Source organism: Equus caballus, chromosome 7 (genome assembly GCF_041296265.1).
Source record: "Equus caballus isolate H_3958 breed thoroughbred chromosome 7, TB-T2T, whole genome shotgun sequence".
In the NCBI taxonomy this organism is placed as follows: Eukaryota; Metazoa; Chordata; class Mammalia; order Perissodactyla; family Equidae; genus Equus; species Equus caballus.
Window position 1 is genome coordinate 67,444,629 of NC_091690.1, and position 21,533 is coordinate 67,466,161.

General features: G+C 45.0%; 1 protein-coding gene and 1 long non-coding RNA gene across 5 annotated transcripts in view; one reads left to right on the plus strand and one right to left on the minus strand.

Moving 5' to 3' along the window:
• Positions 1-21,533, plus strand: part of TENM4 (teneurin transmembrane protein 4) — a 2,707,421-nt gene that overhangs the window by 1,750,423 nt on the left and 935,465 nt on the right. The window lies entirely within an intron of this gene.
• LOC111774328 (uncharacterized) lies at positions 11,080-20,924 on the minus strand. The gene is made up of 3 exons (XR_002809282.2): positions 20,626-20,924; positions 16,031-16,100; positions 11,080-11,428 (listed from the first exon to the last, which is right to left on the minus strand). It is a non-coding gene; the product is annotated as an uncharacterized lncRNA (long non-coding RNA).

The window sequence follows — 21,533 nt, forward strand, 5'->3', positions numbered from 1 at the left end:
TAGATGCAACTAGGAAAATGGGTGCAAATGGCCTCAGCAAGAAAACCATGCAGCTTGGGGACAAGATCTCCACTCTACAAATCAGAAACCCTGACTTCCATCTGCCTTCTACCAGCGGCTTTCTCTAGGACAAGTCACTTACGCGTCTGCCCTTCAACATCAGCGCCTGTAAAATATGAATCATACGGCCTTCCTCGCTTACAGCTCTAATGGGATGTAAACTATTGGATACTGCACCTGGAAGGGGTTGTTATTATCCAGAGCAGCACTTATGAAAGGGTGTAAGGAGAATGCAAAAAGTAGGGTTCCCTAACCAAAGAAGGTTAAGAAATACTGAGTTAAACAGGTTTCTGACTGCACAACGTCTCCGTGCCTTTTTTTTTTTTTTAAAAGAATCTTTTTTTTTTTTTAAAGATTTTATTTTTTCCTTTTTCTCCCCAAAGCCCCCCGGTACATAGTTGTGTATTCTTCGTTGTGGGTTCTTCTAGTTGTGGCATGTGGGACACTGCCTCAGCGTGGTCTGATGAGCAGTGCCATGTCCGCGCCCAGGATTCGAACCAACGAAACACTGGGCCGCCTGCAGCGGAGCTCGCGAACTTAACCACTCGGCCACGGGGCCAGCCCCAACGTCTCCGTGCCTTTAATCTGCCAATACAAATTAGGAATCTCCAAGACTGGGATACAGTGTGCCATGTTTCCCAACAGTATTTGACCACTAAGCTTACGTTCTGAAGACCGTATCAAGGGCCCAGTGTTCGACAGCGTACGCTTTGGGAAACACTCGGCAGAGACGCTTCGAACGGCTTCCACAGCCCAGGGAACGGGAGATGGAACTGTCCCACCATCTTTCCTGGATGTAAGATGCAATAGGGAGAGGCAATTTAGTTGCATAAAGGATAGCTTTTAAGAGCAATTCCTTCTGGCAGCAAGAGGCAAAGAGGACGGGTACCAGGCTTTAAGAACCTGGAGCCAGACTGTAATGGCATCAAATGAAGGTATCGTTGGGAGGCCCGCTGTGCCCCAAACAATTACGGGAGGTTTCAGCTTAGAGGTGGCACCCCTGGGGCAGCTAAGAAGCAATGGATGTAAAGTGGCTGGATTTTCTTTCTTTCTTCTTCTTCCTTTTTTTTTCAATGCTTAACAGCAAGGAAAAAAATGTGAAAGTCAGAACTTTTTAAAGCTATGGCTTGGGATTGAAGGCCAGCCAAGAAAATGAGCAAATAAGCTCAGCATCTTCTATGCAGACAGGATCCCTCTGAAAACCATCGTACCCCAGGAACACACGTGGCTGGGGAGTGTGGACCCTGTCACAGCTCTGGACTTTTGCACAAGCTGTTTCCTCACCTGAAATGCCCTCCTCCCTCATTCAAGTGTTGGGGACCACCCCACCCCAATATTCTGTGTCATCTACTATTTGTTTTTAAATCAATCACTGTTATAAGACCAAGAAATCCCAATGTGTCCTCCTTCTCCTTTTGGCTCTGAATGCCTGCTCCACCAGCACAACCAAATAAATACACTGCACATGAATGTCAGGAGCAATGCACAATTTACTGAGGAGCCCACAAAGAAGACAGCGGAGAAAGTTTCTGTGGCATATCCACAGAAGACTGCTCAAAAGTTTTTTTGACATTTCGTTCTCCACTAGGCCCTCTCTGTGCCATGTCTTTTGACCCTTTTCTGTGGTATATAGCTTGGCTGGCACCTGTCTTTCATTCCCAGGTCTTAGAGATGAAAGGCAGGGCTAGAGGCAATGCAGACGAGTGGAAGGAGCTTAATTATTGAAGCCCGCACTTGAAGAGCCTAGTTCAAATCCTTGCTTTGCAACTTCCTAGTTGAGGGATCTTGGTGAAGTCACTTCACTTTTCCAAGACTCCATTTCCTTTTGGGGAAGATGAGGATGATAATACTATGTTGCATGGTTGTTTTGTGGATGGGAGAAGAGGAATATGAAATCCATAGTGTGGTGCCTGGCTCAGAGCAGGCACTCAGTGAATTGCAGGACTAATGATTCACAGAGAAATTGAGAAGTGTCTGAACCCAGATGGCGGCTATTAGAATGGGAAAGGAGAGACAGGTGCATGAGACATTATGTCTCAACATAGACTGGGGCTGCACTGGAGTGAAAGAAAGTGATGACAGTTCTCTGTTAAAGAGATTAAGTGCTTGGCCTTGCATGAAGCTCAGAGTGCCAGCCATGATGTGGCTTGACAGCTGAGCATCAGGGACGGCTGTGAAAATAAGCCAGGTGTCTCCCAGGGCCTGCCCTGGGGATAAAGGGCTGAATTAATTAATTAAAATAATAGTTGTAGATCTGCTTGATGTTCAGGCAGATAAATGACAGGGCCACCTAATTGGTGAATGTGGATGGGACTGCTAATAAATGGCTTTTTGATTGTAGGTTCTAAAACATCTTTTAACAAGTCATATTAATGAATTTTGTTTGTAGATACGTGTGTTTCATATGGCCTTATAGAGTGACTGCTGACGCATAAAGTTGACATCCCTTGCTCTAATTTTCAGCCTGGTCACAAGTGACAAAGAACAACATATTGCAATACTTGGCTCCTCCAGAAAGCAGAATAAGTCAGAAGGGTCTGAAGGCCTTGAGTGCTAGCCAGTACTTTGTACTAAAAAGATCTAGCCTTCAAGGTTGCACAAAGAAAGACCAAAATCTTAACTTTAACCCTCAAGAGTATGCGTTTGGCCTTGTTATTTAACTTCTCTGAGCCTCAGTTTTGTTCTCTATGTAATGGGTATGAAAATTCCTACCTCTCTTCGTTGTTCTGAGGCAGAATTAAGACAACATAAGGGAAAGTGGGTTCCTGGCACATGGTTGATGCTCAGTACGTGTCAATTCCCCTTCCTTAAAGACTGGATTTACATTACTGTGAGCTTTTATCCTGGGTAGAATGGGGAAGACAAGTGAAGACTCTTCAGAACCTTAGGATGGCTTCAGATATGGTTTGTGATTGTGAGTAGAAGTAGGATACAAAGAAACACAAGAATGCACACCAGGGACTCAAATGCCTCTTCAAGGCTTTGGTGAGTTGAGGTGTATGGCCATAATATGACAGTGGAAAGAGATTTAATGTTTAAAAAGAAGAAGAAGAAAGAAAGAGAAAACTCTCTTGAGAGGAGGGATTAAGGGCCTCAGAGTGTTAAGAAGCTGGACATCTACATAGTGTGGTGGAAGTGTGAGGCAGAGCAGTTGGGTTGTGGATAAAAGCAAAGAAACAGAAGTGATATTGTTGTGGGAATGTGCTGCTACTCGTACAGCATGCTCAGCTACAGGAAACCCTAACGCAGAACCCAGAACTGACGCAGGGTCGAGCCATAGCATAGCCCCCGGAAGTCTCTTGGATATTGGGACGACCACTGCCACACTTTTTTCCTGACTATTTTATACTTAAAAGTATGTGGTATACTCTTTATACCATAAGAATTGCTCAACCGGACCCTCTTCAGGGCTGAATGGTACTGAATCATTGATGGTGACACACACGCGACATGAGTTTTGGTAGAAACAAACTGCGCCATATTGGAGTCAAACTAGGTCAAGACTTCCAGCTTGAGCCCTCATGCATTCTTGACTTCAGGAAAGCAGACTTCCAGAACGTCAGAATGACTCCCACTCTCCTTGAAAACAGACTCAAGTTTTCAAAAGGGGGATTCCAACTGTACCATCCTTAGTGGCCCGATAAAGCAGAAAAGGCTGTGTGGTCACACAGAAAGCCAACCTGCTGAGCTAATGCTCTTGTAACTTTGGTGTCATGGAAGCAGCAGAGACTTCAGAGCTGGGCATGCCTGGGTTTGAATCTTAGTTAGACAAGCTCTGGCAATTTCTTTAAGCTTTCTGAGCCTGTTTCCTTAAGCATCAGAAAGAAACAATAGTACTTATATTGCAGTGTGGATATAGGGTTAAATGATATCATATATGCAAAACACATTACCCATCCCTGGGAAGATAGAAGCTGCCCAAGCTAAAACTTTGAGGCTCCTTCCCTTTGCTTTGTAGGTTTGTTTGGTGGGTAGATTGGAGGAAAGCCAGGGGCAAGGGGATGGATTTCAGAAGTGAGTCTGAAAATTTCCTCCTGCTCTGTGGACAAGATCATTGAGGGGCAGCACTTTATCCCAAAGAAGTGTCTGGAATGGTGGAAGTGACAGTCCATTTGGGGAGATTATTTTGGATGTATTAGAAGAGAAAGATTCTGGCAGAATTTTTCCCAGGACACCACTCTTGCTGCCCGCCTGCCGTGGTCCTGCCATGAAGGATAAAAGGAGGTTTGCGATGGGAAGATGCCAGCAGGACCAGAAGGACCCTCACTTGCTCATCAGAGAAAGTTTACAGGATGCCCAGATCTCTACTCTGACTGGCTCATCAGCCCCTCTTTTGAAGGTTTGGTTTCAACCACATTGTTCTGGCAGAGGAATGGCTCACTACATTTCGTATGATTTGCCAGTTCCTTTAAGGAACTGGAAAAGCCTTGGCACCTTAAGGCTACAAATGCAACCTGGAATCGTAGAGCCTATGTAAATTCTAGCCTGAAAATGCAAACCACGGGAGGAGGAGCCAGGAGCCCTGAGACCTAGTCCTAACTCTGCCAGCTTCTTAGCTCTGCGACCTTAAGCAAATGGCTGGAAATCTCTGGTCTTCAGTCTCCTCATCTGAAAGATGGGGGAAGGTGCAAGAGGAGTACCCATCTCAATTTAGACTGTTGTAAAAACCTTTTCAAATGCAAGAAATTATGAATTACCAGCATGGTGAAGTTGAAACACTAGCTAAAGTGTATTGAGTGACTACCACGTGCCAGAAATTATTCAAAGTTCATTATATTTTTAATTGTTCAATCTTTACCTCCCAGTGAAGTAGGTGTTTTTATAATTGCCATTTCACAGATGAGAAAACTAAAACACAAACATGGAGAGCTTACATAAATCACCCAGGGTCACAGAGCTGGTAGGTGCCAGAGCCAGAATTTGAACCCAGCCTGCTGGCTTTGGGGGCTGCAGGCTTTGCTGCTGGTCTGTGCTTTGGAGTTGAGCAGACCTGGTTGTTAACTGAAGTCCCCTCACTCACAGCCTGTTTTGCACAGGTCAAATCCTTTAACTGCTCTGGCCTCAATGGCCTCATTTACAAGGTAGCAACGCTATTTCCTACCTCACAGGTTGTTGCCAGCACTCAGTCAAGCTAGTATGTGTAGCAAAGTAAACGAATGAGAAATAAATTGATGTTATCATTCCTCTTTCCCACCCCAGGAAAGAGAGGCTGGCGATGTTTCTGTAAGTCTTGGCTTTCCTAAGAGTAGACAACAAATCAATGGAAAATAAACTTTAAAAAAAAAAAATGAATGAACGCAATAGTTATGGCTTATGATAAATCTTAGGAGGAGGTAACCAGAGTGATAATAGAGAAGAACCAGGGACATGAGTGGCGCTCGGTAAAGCCACAGTGTGGCAGGCATTGGAAGACCTCTGAGAAGGACTGAGACAGCTAGGAGCTGTGGAAAGATTTTATTTGAGAGAAATAAAGGGATGATGATGACATTTCTGTTGCCCAAGGGTGGTGGTGCAAAGTATCCCATGCATATTTTCTGCATATAATTAAGCACTGTGAATAGAACTTGGTAGGTCCTAAACAAATTTTCTTTCTTTCCCTCTCTCTGGTTATCATCTCCCATTATGTGGCAGTAGCCATGGGCGGGATGTGTCATTAAACCATTTTCCTTTCGTTTGGAAAAAAAATATTTCACAGTGATCAAATCAAAATCAACACTTAGGCTTCTCCCTTCCCACAAAAACAAAAAGAGAAGGATTTTAATTTTAACATGAAAATTTGATGAGCTGAATACGCAGCTTTGCCAGGGTCGATATCTACATTTCAAATACATTTACTGTCATTACTGAAAGAATCTCCACTTGGTGAACCATTAAGACAAAGCACTGAGTAAATTAGCTAAATCCTGCCTCGAGTAACCGCCCTGCAGGGCTGGTTGGAAAGGCTCTCTTCCTGCACGTGATGATTGTTAAAGGAATGTTTCTGGAAAATGACCCTTCTGGGAAGGAGACAGCTGCTAATCAGGAGAACGCTAAATAGAAGCAAGGAGAGGGAGAGCACAGGAAATCTGTTGGATGTGAGTAATCAGACTCGAAGGAGTCTCCTTTCTCTGTCACCAACCAGCTGTGTGACCACTTAGTTCACAAATATTTTTTGAGCACCTACTGTGTGCAAGGCAGTGTTCTAGGCACTGAGGATTCAGCAGTTAACAGATGACATAGATAAACCTCTGCCCACCTAGGGCTTGCCTTCAGGTGGTGAGAGATTGTTAGGGACTAAATGTGTCCTCCCAAAAGTCGTATTTGAAGCCCTGACCCTGATGGTATTTGGAGCTGGTGCCTCTGAGAGGTGAGTAGAGTTAGATGAGGTCGTGACGTGGGGCACTTGTGATGGGATTAGTGCCCTTGTAGGAAGAGACACCAGAGAGCTCTCTCTGTCTCTCTCGCTCGCTCGCTCTCTCTCTCTCTCTGCCATATAAAGACAAAGCAAGAAGGTGGCAGTCTGCCAGCCAGGAAGAGAGCCCTCACCAGAACTGGACCATGCTGGCACTCTGGTCTCAAGCTTCCAGCCTCCAGGACTGTGAGAAAATTCATTTCTGTAGTTTAAGCCACCCAGTCTAAGGTATGTTGTTATAGCAGCCCAAACTGACTAAGAGAAAGATAAACAATGAAGAAATGTTTGAAGTGTATAGTATGCCAGCTGGTGGGAAATACTATGGAGTAAAGAGGCAGAGACAGGAAATGCTGGCAGTGGATGGCAGGAGGGGAGGAACTGTGATTTTAAATATGGTGGCCAGGAGAGGTCTTCCTGAACAAAGCCCATGCATGTCACAGCATAGAAGGTAAAAGCACAAGCTTAATAATTTTTTTCAACTGTCAATCATAGGGTTCTAAATCCTAGCTCCACTCATTACCAGCTGGATAATATTAGGCCAATGCTTCTCAAACTACCTTGCGTATAGTAGGTGCTCAATACATCAAATTTCAGCATGCATCAGAATTACCTGGAGGGCTTTTCACACTCTTATATCTGGGTCCACCACCGGAATTTCTGATTCAATAGGTCTGGGGTCAGCTGGGGACTCTGCATTTCTCCCAAATTTCCAGCTGATGCTGATGCTGCAAGACTGGGGACCACACTTTGAGAAACATTGCAGTAGATAAGAGATGTCACTCATAATCTCAGCCTTTCAGCTGTAAACTGGACATGATAATGCCTACACCTCAAGGTAGTGTCAGTGCCAGACACACAGCTAGTTCTCAATAAAGGATGGCTGCTGATGCCGGCATTGTCATTCTTGTCAGCAAAGAGTCAGCTCTGTGGGCCTCAGTTTTCTCAACCGTAACATGAGGCCCTTCATTATGAGAGGTAGCTTTGTGCCTAGGCTCTGTGGAGGAGCCCCAGTCTGTCTCATGGGTTGAGGTCTCATAGAAAGGTCACTGGAGATGACACGTGAGCTGAGTCTCGATGGCTATCTGGGCACTAGCTGAGATGAATGGTGGAGAGGAGAAACTTGCAGAGGGCCTTCTGCACAGGGGGATGCATATATGCAGAGATGTGGCAGCAAGGAAAAGCTCTGCAGGTTCAGGGAGCCACTAACATATGATGCATGTAGAGGTCCATGGAGAGATGAAGAGTTTGACAACTGAAGTTTGGCAAAGCAGCGTGTTTTTACCCTGAAGCCATAAGAGACCAGTAAGGATGGAACATGGTTGTGGTCAGGTTTGGTTTGAGAGTGATTTCCTGGAATGGGGTAGAGAAAGGACTGAAACAGAAGAGCTGTGTCTGAGGGCTAGGAGAGCACGGCCACAGCTTATGGTAGGGAAGGTTGTACACTGTGCCAGAGTGCCTGGCAGGGAGAAAATGGGGCTCAAAAGCAATCCCACAGTTGGCTCACAAGCAGTTCTGGCATGGGGCTGGGTCTGCTCAGAGGAGAGTCAGCTCCTTCTAATGTGTCTGCCTGGATGGATGGCCATTTTCTCACTTGTACATGAACTAGCTGTGGAGGCTGGGCAGTTGTCCTCCTGCATTCGGGCTGCTAAAACAGAGTGCCGTAGATGGGTGGCTTATAAACAACTGAATGTATTTCTCACAATTCTGGAGGCTGGGAAGTCCAACCAAGTTCAAGTCACCGGCAGGTTTGGCGTCTGGCTAGAGCCCACTTCCTGGTTCATAGACAGTCGTCCTCTGGCTGTGTCCTCACATGGTGGAAGGAGGGGCGAGGGAGCTCTCTGGGGTCTCTTTTAAAGGGTACTAATCTCATTAATGAGGGCTCTGCCTTCATGATCTAATCACCTCCCAAAGGCCTCACCTCCAAATACATGTGAATCTTGAGGGGGGACACAAACTTTTAGTCAATAGCAGGGGTTGTTCCCCAAGAGAGGCTGGATTAATTCATTAGCAGTGGAAATTGAGAAGAGACACTTAGCTGAGGAAGATTTGTGAGTAGAAACGATTGGACCAACCTCTTTTTTTTAACAGATGAAGAGTCAAGGCCCAGAGAGGCTGAGTAGTAAAGGTGTTATCACACAGCTCACAAGTGACAGAGCCAGGATTAGAACTCATGCCCCTTGTTCTAAGTCTCAGATTCTTTCTACAAAGCCCAAACAACCTAACACAACTCCTCAGGAGGTTTGAGCCATGGTATTGATAATTCTCATTTTCTGAATCTTTTATAGGCTGCCACTGGGCTAGGTGCCGGGGCCAGGCGCTTTCCAGATATTATTTCACTTAATTCTCCCATCTGCACTTCAAGTTAAGCATTGACGCACTCCCCCACCCCCATAATTTTATAGCTGGGGAAGCAAAGGCAAAGAGATTAATTTTTCCAGCTTCACCCAGCTGCATTCATCATGTTTAGTAACAGAAGAGAACTCAAACCCTGGAGCCCGTGCTCCCTCCACTCACACCAAGCATTATCCAACGTGAATTTCTCCACAGACGGGGGAAGGGAGGACCGTAAATACTAGCTGTGCAGGGAACTTGAATTCCTTCAACTCGGAGCCTCGCTACACCTTGGTTATAAACACTATGAAGGAAGTGTCTCTTCATGGGTCCCTTCTGCCCATGTAACCGTGGCAGGCACAAAGCCTGGCAGGACACAGTTTTTGTTTGTCTCTTTGTTTCCGAGACACATTTTTAACTGTGTCTAGCATGTGACTGTGGAAGTGCGTTAAGATCTCTCTAAAATGGCACCAGACTAGCCTACGTGAAACAGCTTGCCCCTATCATTGAAAACCATGATCACGAAGGCCAACTGGAAAGGAAGAAGAAATCATGGTCCTACTGTGTGCCAGGTGCTGTAGTGAGACTGGTCATGGAATAAGAGAGACATAACCCCAGGCTTCGCTGCACTTCGTGTCGGGAAGGCACAGCCATCTTTAACAGGCAATTGTGAGAAATTATGCCATGTTGCAAACTCCCTAAGCCCAAGAGTCTTCATCTGCTTTGTTCACTGATACACAAGGGCAGAAGTGACCCGCGAGGAGAGGCTTCCTTACTGTGATGAACGAAGCTGAGTGAACGCAGAAAAACTAATCTCTCTGTGCCTTTGTTGGCTCAGAGTACTTGCTCAATAAACATTTGTTTTTTAAAATGAATGAATGGAAGAATAATGTGCAATCAGCGTTTCAAACGGGGACACACAGGAGGCATACGTATGAGAGCACAGAGCTGGAGCGTTAACCTAGTCTCCTTTGACATTAAATTGTATTTAGATGTCTTCAAGGCATGTACCATCTAAGGTCAGCTCTTGAAAACGCAGCAAATTAAAAAGAACCAACTCTGTGAAATGTGGTGTCAACTTCACAAGCTTGCATTCCATGCACACTCCAATTCTCCCACTTCCCAGAATATTCTAGACCCTTTTTGCCTCCATGCTTTCCATGTAAAGAGGCTCCTTACACCTCCTGGTATAAGTCTCCTGCATTTCCTGTCTTGGCAGTCTCAGATTTGTTCTTCCAGGCCCACCCCAAGTGGCACTTTCCCAGGGGAGCCGTCTCTGATTCCCACTGACCGCATTAGTTGTTTCCTCCTCTGGGTTTTCTCAGTGTCTCTCTATTGCTTTAGGTACATGGTATCCTAATCGACCTGTTCATATGCTTGTATCTCTCTATTCATCTCTGTACACCTGGTGGCTAGAAGCGAGCCTGCCAATAGAGATTGGCTGAATGGATGAGTGGATGGGTCAGTAGAGAAAGGGAGGAGTGAGTGGGCGAGTGGATAGATAGATGGATGAAGGCCTTGCTTTGTGACCAAAAGAGAGCCATGCTGCTATACCCAACATGCCTTGAACATTTGCCCAAGAAGGTTCTAGGTGTCCACGAGGTCAGATTGAGCCACTGCTAGTCCCACCTTGCCCAGCTCTCCTCCCAGCCCTCAACCTCCCCGCCCTCCCTCCTTTCCCCTCACCCTGTGCCAGTTCTGCTCCACTTTCGTGGCAGCTCCACCTGGCCCCAGAATTAATGCACAATACTGAGGCCCTGGGCCAAAAGAAACACTGACATCCCTTCCACCATGGAAGCAAGATCGTTTAAAGGGAGCCGGGGAGAAAAGGCTGCCGATACTGCCTCCCACTCCTGCGTGCCGCCCTGTGTCTCCTGAGTCCTCCCCAGGCAGAAGTTGATTAACTAGATAGCAAACTGGCTGCAGAGGAAAAGCCTTCTTCTTAAAGGCCTGGGAACTCGAGTGTTCTGAACATCCCTTGTTCTTCCCACACGCAGTGCATTTGACAGCAGTAGACCCAAATTAGTAGAAACACAAAAGATGTATCTTTGCAAAGACTTTTAGAAATCACTTCTAACATTTTGGGCTCTATCAAATGTATGTTCGTCTGCTCACTTTCAACAAATACTCAGTGGCCCCGACTAGGGGCTGAAAATACAGATACCAGCTTATCGTGTAGAGTCGACAGAGTGATCTAGCAATCATGATTAAAGCAAGACAGATTTACGTTCCCAGCACAGGAACACAGTAAATGTGTTGAATGAATTAATAAATTAATGAAGAGTAAACAAACCAAATGAAATTCTAATATCTTTCTACAGCATCAGAATACATTTACAATTTTCTCTCCCCTGACCAATAAAAGTTCTTTTCTTTGTGTAACACGTCCTGACCTCTTTACCGCAAGATGGCTTGAGGCTCCTTCCTCCTCTTTCCCACTGTCCTGGTGTGTTATTCCCATGGTTCTATCACCTTATTTTATAGCAAATGGTTGTTAACTTGTGTGACTATGAATTCCTTGAAAACAGGATGGCTTCATTCATCTGAGTATCTCCAGCTTCTTGCACAGGGCCTGGTCTAGAGAAGGCACTCAGAAGGTGTTGTTGAATTATTGTTGGATTTCATCATTTTACTCTCCTCAAGTGTCTGCAAGGGAGGGAAGTGCGTGTTATTATTCTGCTCATGGAAATGGAAATGCTAAGACACAAACATCTCCAGTGACGATTCCACACAATTCCTTAGTGGTAGAACTGGAAGCAAAATCCTGGTTAGTCCTAAGGCTGCCCTCCAGAGGTGTCCAGGCCCTCCTCCTTCTCCGACCTGTGATCCCATCTCAGAACACAGCTCTTTTGTTCAGGACAGCTTGCTGATAGACCTTCTGAGATAGACACACACAGATTCCTGAGCTTGCTTTGAAGTAGCCAGTGAGAGCAAAGTTGCTATGCATAAGAAAGTGACAAGATGTTTTGCTTTTCTCTTGGTGGTTGGGGAAGACAGGAATTGGGGGGTCTCTGGAACTAAAGGGAAAATTGAAGCAGGTGCGGAAGGAGGCTGGCTGCAAGGTACACTAATTCCAAGCAAACTGTCCAAGCAAAGTGAGCCAAACCTCTCCTCCCCAAACATGCTAGACACAGGTGCACACTGGATGCTCACCAGCTAAATGGAGCCTACGGACATATGTTGTTTAGGCACAGTGTTGGGAGATGCAACAGAATATCCAGATTTCAGGCTTGTCTTAAAAAATCAGAAGTTGTGACAACCCAGGTCTGCCTCATTGTAGCTGGGTAGTTGCTGCCATCTTTTGTCCCTATAGGGATTGCATTCTCTAGTTTGCCACAGTCCCCACCACTCCCTATTGTTCCTCATGCTACACTGGCCCCCTTGACTCATTTGCATTGTCTACCTGGCACATATAGGCCTTTGAATTTGCAACATCTGTACAGAAGAAAATAATGACCCCTGAAAGAACAAGACAGAGACTTTACTTCCTGCTTTCCCATGGAGAGCACATAGCCATGTGGCAAATGTTGTAACAACCTGTAAGATCAGAGAAGGGCAGAAAATTATTATCCTCATTTTAAGGTTGGTGAAACAGAGGCTCAAATGGGATAAATCTCATGACCTTGGTAACAAAGCAAGTGAATGGTAGACCCAGGATTCAAATCCTGGTTAATCTGATTGCAAACCCTGGACTCTGTCTGAACTACTCCTCTAAGCAGTGGCTAATTCCTCCTCCCCCAGCCCCTCCCTCACTCCTTTGATTCTGAACTTGAATGCTGGCCCAGAAGGTCTAACTCATTTGCATGTTAATTGAATGCAGTCTGAGAGAAGGGTCATTGGTTCCAGTGTACAGTCTAAAGTCACATTTTAAAAAATCCTAGATAAACCAATGTGTCACTTGTGGATTCTTCTTGGTCAAAGGAAGGAGAAGGAGAAATAATTAAGTTACCTGGGTGTTTGGACTTCAATGTTCAGATGACTAATTGTTAGCGGCAGGAAAGTGATCATCATGAAGGGGTAGGAGCTACACTTTAGGACATCAAAACCCCTGTTTGTTGCAGACATGACAAGGGATGTTATAACTAAAGAGGAGGATGTGTATAATTAAATGTCAAAACACATTTTGAAAAATGGTTTTTAACTCTTCAAATCTCCCTGCAGGATGAAAAAGAGAAATTGTCTAATAAGGCTGGTTCCGCCTCACAGGAAGCCACTAAGTCGTTGTGAACAACAGAGACCTGAGGAGGAGACAGCTCAGCTGTTGGCAGCAGGAGCTTTTCCCTCCATCAGATAATAATAGCTAAATGCAATGAGACCTTACCACGCAACCGACACTCAAATGCATGCTCTCATTTGATCTTCACCATCACCTTTCAAAATGTGCTTTACTCCCATTTCACAGATGAGGAAACTGAGGTTCAGAGAGATTTAGTGGCCTGCTATTTCCATTCCCTTCCCTCAACTCTCTGCGTTAGCCCATAGCCAGCTCCTTCTGACGCAGCTCGCATAAGTCATGGCAGGGGTGGTGGATACAGAAAGAGACAAAACTGTGAAGACTTCCATGGACCTGGGTTCAGATCCTGGCCCTCCAGTGGCAGAAGCTTGGGCAATTTAATCCAGCCTCTCTGGGATTCATCTTCGTCATCTACAGGACAGAAAGTTTGACTGGATTTTCAGGGTTCTTATGGAAATACAATGGCATAATATACGTGAGTTCTTGGCATACAGTAAGTACTCAAAAAGTGGTGTTGACTTCTCACTACTAATTTAAACTGGTTGCTTCCTGATTTTTCCTGAGAGTGAATGAGAAACTGTTCATTTCCTCTAATGGAATGAATGGCTTCATCCACATTAGTGTGCTCCCAGTCTTTGGCCAGCAGGACACCGTGGCCATGGCCAAGCCTGAGTGGCTTAAGGCCTGAGCCCTGGGCTGGGAGTCAGCTGGGTCCAGGTGTTGGCCCTACCTTTGCCACTTGGTAGCTGTGGGATATGGGTCAAGTTCTTTTACCTTTCAAAGCCTCAGTTTTTCAAATCATTAAGTGGGATTACTAACTACTCCACAGGGTGGTGGCAAAGATCGAATGAGATAAGACTCTTCAGTAAGAAATTGGGGGAACCTGTGAGCCCTAATGAAAGTTCATCTCTGAGACAGGGTTTTACCCTCTTTGAGAGAACGGGTAGCAGTAGTTCTCAAGCTTTTGAGAGTCACAAAAGCATTGTAAACCCAGTGACAGTCATGGACTCCCCAACCACACATATGAAATGCACATAAGGCATATGCATACCTCTTAAAGGGTTGATGTGCCCTTCCAAAACCCACTCATGACTCTCCAAGGGAACCCTTGGTTTGCCTCTGCTTCCTTCCCCTTATCATCTCCAAGCCTCCAAACCCCTTCCACAACCATAAAGGGTGGGGACTGGATAGTTCCCACTGTGACCACTGATGTTTATTTTGGGGACTTGCTGAGATGCAACCAGGAAGGTAGACAGACCAGCCACAGGTACACACCAGGCTAAGGGCCAGGGAGGGGGAGGTCAGGAGAGACAGTGAGCCCTAACCCAGCCTACAAAACACTCTTCCCTCCATCCTCTCCTTCAGGGGCATTGCACCCAAACAAGAGAAGACCTAGGAAGGGCTGGAGGCCAACGAGAGACTTGTCCACTAGGCCTCCAAAACACTTAGCAGAACTAGCGCGCTGAAGAGTTAGAGTTCTGGTGGATGTAGGAACAAATTAGGCTGTGAGTACTTCCCGGTTGAAAACTGTGGCTTCTTGCATGTGTGTGTATCACCAACATCCCTCACAAAGGTACACAGGGTCAGTGGGTGGAGGGATGACCTTCTAACGAGACGGAAAAGTCTCAGGATGTAGACTAGATTCAGGTATCAGAGAAGAGTTGGACAAGACATCCTTTGAGTCATACTGAGGTCCCAAAAGTTGTTCTAAGAGCTAGCTTTGTCAAAATTATCTGAGCCATGTTTAAAAAGAAAAACATGCATCTTGCCGGACCCCACCATGGATGCAGTGAATCAGAAGTTTCAGGATGGATCCTGGGAGAGTGTGTGTGTGTGTGTGTTTTGTGCTATATCTTTCCTAAGTAATTCTTATAGCCTGATTTGGGCACCACTTCTCTTCTTCCTTTGTGAGTTAGAGTAGAATCCTAAAGGGTTTGTCTCGTAGCGTGATTAATCTGAGTTCAAGTTCTGCCTCAGCTACTTAATAGCCGTGTGATTAAGGGCAGTTTACTTGAGGTAACGAAGCTACAGTGACCTCATCTATAAATGGAGGTAAAGACACAGGTGACCCCAGGGCACTGGGAGGGTTAAGTGAGATCCTGCACAGAAAACACCCAGCCTAGCACTAGGCACTAACTAAGCTTTCAGTAAATGTTAGGGGTTGCTGGTGGTGGCAGAGCTGGTAGTAGAGAATTGTTAAGGCATTCACAGTAACCGCGGGCAGTCAGCAAAGCAGGTGCTCGTACTTCTTATTTCAAAGATGAGAAAACTGATGCTCACCGTGGAGCAAAGACTCAGTGGTGGAGCCAGGATGTGAGCCTAGACATGCTAGCTGGCTCAAGAGCCCACACTCCTGGCCAGTGGTATTTGGTCTCCCGGTAGGAACAGCTTGCTGGTGTCTGGCAAGGAACTAGGACCACAACTCACCCAGGGCATAGCTCAGACTGCCCTGGAGTGTGATTTGGATCAGACATGGGGGGAGGAGGGACTGCTTTTCATGAAGGAGCCCCCTTCCCCCCCGGGGGCCTTGGAATGGACTCGGCTGCTCATGTTAAGTGGCATGCTGACACCACTTGGAGTAGGCAGACAGCTTTATTAGATGAAGGGTCAAATGCAATAAAATGCTTGGAGGCTTTTAAAAAAACATTAGAAACATTTACCATGACATTATTGACAATCTGGTTAATAAGCCGCCTGGACTAGAGTAATACTGCTGGGATCAGCGGCTTTTGCGCCCGTCTTGCCTTCCCCCCTCCTCCCTTGGGTTCCCAAAGTATTTGGCTGGTGCCTCCTACGGGCTGGTTATTATTCTGCCTCGTATTGGGAGTAATCTCTTCCAAGTTAAAGGCTTTTTCAAGGGCAGGAAGTAGTTCTTTTCAATCTCTGTATCTCCAACACTTAGCACATGTACTGGCAATTAATAGCACTAAATAATGAATTAACATAACTATTTCTTTTAAAAACTTACTTTTTTAACGTGTCTCTACAAATATTATGGTTCCATCCATTCTTACCTTCTCTTCCTGTTTTCTTCCTCCTCTCCACACTCACTCCAGAGGATCCATTTCTACTCTTTGGCTCACCCTAACAAAATAATCCAATGTAAGCATTCACAAAGTGAGTAAACTGCAACAGTTAAGTCCGCCTCCTCTGACATCATCTCTGACTTGTCCTTCCCCCTCCATCCCCAATGTCCCTGGCTTGGCTCAGCCCCTCATCCTGTTTCCTGTTGTCCTTCTTCCTGTAGTCTGAGTAAGCTCCCTTAAAAACATACCTGAATCTGTCTGAATCTTTCTGAGTTATGGGGTGATTACCTGCTCCCCACTCCCTGGAAGTCAGAGGGCATGCGTATTAGCAAAGGCCTTCTCCTGTTACAAGGAAGACTTGGGCTCATCCCTTTGGCCATGAAACAGTAATCATTTTATACATAATTTTAAATCCAAAGGTAGTACTAAGCTTACAATAATTTAGTTCACCGTAATGGTGACATGCCTGTGTCTCCCTGGGCCTCCCCGCTCTCATAGGTATAACAGGGTTAAAAATAGTGCCCACATCCCAAGTTGTCCTGAGGATCGAAAGCGATAAAACCATCACTGAAGAGAGCGGTGTGTTTTTCTAAGGAAAGCAGCTCTAGCTTTCTCTGCTTCCATGTTCACCATGCTGCCTCCTGGGTGCGGCTTGTTGAAAATGCAGCATTGCGTTCACCCGTATTGAGTGTCTAAGGGACAAAGCACTCTACTAGGTGAGAGGTGACAGCATTGCCTGCCCTCCAGCTACTCACCGTCTATAAAGGAGGAAAGCAACAATGTACGAAACTCTAATGGAAAGGGCAGAGTGGTCACTGCTTTGGAACTAGAAATTAGGGGTCATTTTAGGAAGATCCACGGTGCGACTCCAGATTGTGTTGTTTGTAACCCTTCACTCTCCCCGCCTGGGGGAGGATTATACTTCCCCAACTCCTTGATGGCAGATGTGGCCATGTGACTTATTTGGCCAAGGAAATGTTAGTGGAGGTGAATGTGCCACTTCTGAGTAGAAGCTCTGGGATCCAGTCTGTGATTCATCACATTCCCTTTTTCCTTCTGCCCTGATAACTGGCAATGGAGTCGAGCCACTGTTGACCTGCAATGGCTGTATAGAAGGAGTGAGGGGGATAAAAAACCTTTTCTATAGTCAGCGACTGAGAAATAGGAGTTGTCTGCTACTGCATCATAATCTATTCTATTCTGACAGACACAGAATAAAAGACAAAAGAATTCTAAAGGAGAAAAAGCCACTGAAACAAAGGCTTACAGGTGGCTGAGATATAGGGTCACATGCAATAAAGTTTTGCAGACTAAGAGTATACTGGAAACATAGTGGGGAAGTAAATTGTGTATGGGCAAAACGCATCCACAAGGAGTTTTGACCTCACTCTGTACTCAGTGAGGAGCCATCCAGTCACTTGAGCCAAGAGTGATAGGGTCAGGAATCCTTCCCCTAAGCCATAGAAAAGCATAGCCAGTGACCTTGCAATTGATCCACCAGCCAGAAGGACAGAGAGGGCTGCAAACTACGAAGTGTGTAAACATTATTGGCTTTGAAATTATTGGCAGGGTAGTTCATACGAATACACAGCAGCAGAGCCCAGCTTAAAACCTCAGCCCAAAGATATTTATGTGCATGCCCACAGTAGTCTAATTACTCTGTATCAAGTATCATGTATCAAAATACCCTTCAAGATGATAACAGGTTTAATTAAATGCACAGTGAAATCCACTTAAGATGAGCTAATTGGGTAGAACCTGATTTTCCTTCCCGCTGCGTCTGACAGACGTGAGGACATCCCAGGGAAAGAGCAGCACGGAAAGGGATGCTGAAGGAGGCAGGGGTCAGAAGCTGGGCCCTTAGGAGCCGCAGCAGGACTGAAGTTTCCCAAAGGCAGGAATGTGGAGCTGGGAGAGCCTGGCTACAAGCCCAGTGACAGCAGTCCTCTCCCACCCTAGAGGGTACATTAGTCCCAGTCTACTCTCACCCCTACTCTTCCCCAACTCAGTAAATGGCAACTTCAACCTTCTGCTACTCAAGACAAAGAAACTGGGGTCATCCTTGACTGCTCTTTCTTTACCTCACACCCTGCATCTGCTTCATTAACCAATCCCATTAGCCTGGTGTTCAAAGTACAGAACATTTCTGAACATTCCTCACTACTCCACCACTCCTGCCCTGGTTCAGGCCTCCATAATTTCTCACCTAGATGACTGAGACAGCCTCCCAGGCAGTCTCCTGGGCCTCCATCCCCCACGATCTATTCTCAACCCAGCAGCCGGAGTGATCCTTTTAAAGCATAAGTCAGATCAAGTCACTCCTCTACCCAAGGACCTCCAAGGGCTCACATCTCACTCACAATATAATCCAGCGAAGGTCCTTGCAATGGCTTACAAGGCTCTGTATTGTTTCCTCCAACGCAAAGCAAATTCTAAAATGAAGGTGAAGGTTCTGACAGATGAGCTGCTTCCCTAGCTGAGACAAGTCCTAGATTCTGGACAAAGACTGTTCTGAACTGGGCTGCCGCCTGACACAGACATGGAAATGAGAGTCTTTGCTCTCAGTGAGTTTCCAGTTTTGTCGGCAGGAGAAACACATAAACTCAGATATTAGAGAACAGTGTGACCACTGGCGAGGTAGAGATAAGCATCAAGTTTAAAGGCAGTGCCAAGAAGCAGCACCTAATTTAACCTGTGGATGAAACAGTTTTGATAGCCATCAGTTTTATTTCAAGTTTATCCTTTTACCAGTAATATTCATTATGAACTACATAAAAAAACCAATAGATTTGTTTATTTTTTTAGTTAATTCACGAGTAAGGTGTAATACCTGTCAGACATTTCAAGATCATACTCATGTCTATGTCGGCCCTATTGCATTTATAATCCAATAATTCTAACCTGTCTACACACTACACGTGCCAAGAATACACAACGGGGAACAGACAGTCTCTTCAACAAATGGTGTTGAGAAAACCTGACACTCGTACGCAAACGAATGAAATTAGACCCTTATCTCACACCATACACAAAAATCAACTCAAAATGGATGAAAGACTTAAACACAAGACCCAAAACCATAAAACTCCTAGGAAAAATCGTAGGGAAAAGGCTCCTTGACACTGGCCTTGGCAATGATTTTTTGGATGTGACACCAAAACTTCAGGCAAGAAAAGCAAAAATAAATAAGTGGGACTACATCAAACTGAAAAGCTTCTGTGCATCAAAGGAAACATCAACAAAATGAAAAGGCAACCTATGGATTGGGAGAAAACATTTGCAAACCATATATCTGATAAGGGGTTGGTACCCAAGGAATTCATACAACTCAATAGCAAAAAACAAGCAACCTGATTAAAAAATGGCAAAGGACCTAAGCAGACATTTTTCTAAAGAAGACATACACGTGGCCAAGAGGTACACGAAAAGGTACTCAACGTCGCTAATCGTCAGGAAAATGCAAATCAAACCACAATGAAATTTCACATCACACCTGTTAAAATGGTTATCATCCAAAAAGCAAGAAATACCAAGTATTGGTGAGGATGTGGAGAAAAGGGAACCCTTGTGCGCTGTCAGTGGGGATGCATATTGGTACAGCCACTAGGGAAAACAGTAGGAAGATTCCTCGAAAAACTAAAAATAAAACTACCAGATGATCCAGCAATCCCTCTTCTGGATATAAACTCGAATGAAATGAAATCAGTCCTTCAAAGAGATATCTGTGCTCCCATGTTCATTACAGCATTATCCATAAAAAAGAGATCCTACCATTTGCAACAACATGGATGAACCTGGGGGACATTACGCTAAGTGAAATGAGCCAGACACAGAAAGAAAATAAACTACACCATCTCACTTCTATGTAGTTCTGAAAAAGTCAAATATATAGAAGCAGAGAGTTGAACTGTGGTTACCAGGGGCAGGGAGGTGGGGAAACGGGGGGATGTTGGTCAAATGGTACACAGTTGCAGTTCTAGCCAATGAATAAGTCTAGAGATCGAATGGACAGCATAATGACCACAGTTAATAATACTGCACTGAATCCTGGAAAGTAGATTTGCAGTAGATTTCTACTTTCCTAAGAAAGTAGATTTCAAGTGCTCTCACCACAGAAAAAATTAACAATATTAATAATTATGTGACAAGATTGATATGTTAATTAGCTTGACTGTAGTAATCATTTCACTATGTATATCAAATCATTACATTGTCTACCTTAAATATATACAAATTTTATTTTAAAAAAATAATAAAATAATAAAAGTGAAACAAACCAAAACAAAAAACAGCAAGGGCGAAGTGTTGTAGCCCGAACATCAGGATTGAAATGCCCCGCAGTCCAAGTGTCCTGATAAATATCTCCTATAACAGGGCCTGGACGTGTCTGGCCAGAGAGTTGGGCAGGTTGTGCCACCAGCCCCACAGTTCAGCTGTGCCCTGGACTGCAGAAGAGGGAAATGTGACAGCCAAGCAAATTACAGGAAGCCAGTTACCCCAGAAACACTTGCAAGGGGACCCTGACCCCACTGCCACAGATATAAAAGATTGGCCTTGGTGCCCGCCACATCATAGATACTCACCAAGCAGCTCAGAGCTGCACAAAGAGGAGCTCCCTTCCCAGATTCCAGTTCCTCCCTAAAGGAGATAGAGGAGTCATGGCCTGCATCAGCATCACTTCATTCAACATAATGTAAAAACGTATAAATGTGGGAAACAAAAAAGGGCAGTCCACGGTCCAGCTGTCGCGGCTGTGCCTCTGACTGACAAGCACCTGTGGACACTGGCATGGAGGTAAAACAAAAGATCAGCAGGGCCCTCCACTTCCTCCCTTGGAGCTAAGTAAATGGCATACAAGCTTCATCACAGTCCTTGGAAAGTCAGAGACTGGATAAAAGTGGTGGTTTTGTCATCACATTTTTTTTTTTGAGCTTCTGCATAGTTTGTCATTAATTATAAATCTGTAAAGTTTGATAGAGATAACAAAAATGCTCACACACAGCAAAGGGAGAGGAAAATTTTTTTTAAACTTCCAATTCAGCAAACATGTCCTGAGCATGTGCTATGTGTCACATGCCTTGCTAGGCAGTTTTAAACGTAAAACCAGAGAACTATGTAGCTTTGGATCAAACCAAGGCATTTTGGAGTTAAAAAGGGCAGTATGAATAATTACATCTGGATAACTGGCGCAGACCAAGACGGTCTTGGGCAAACCAGAGATTCGGTCCCCTGGTCACATCTCACTCATGGGCTTCAGTAACCCTGAATGATGAGCAATTCTTCCTCCCATTTACTAATGGAGGTCCTGAGGCTCCGAGGGTTTGAGATGTCCAAGGTCACACATTTGGATCTAGGTCTTTCTCTCTAAAAGCTTATGCTGGCTCCATCTTCCATGGCAAAAGTAACCATAAAACAATGCAGTAGTGACAAAAGTTCAAGGTGAGGTGACAGAAAAAGAAGAAATACAATTAACAGGAAAAATCAGGGAGAA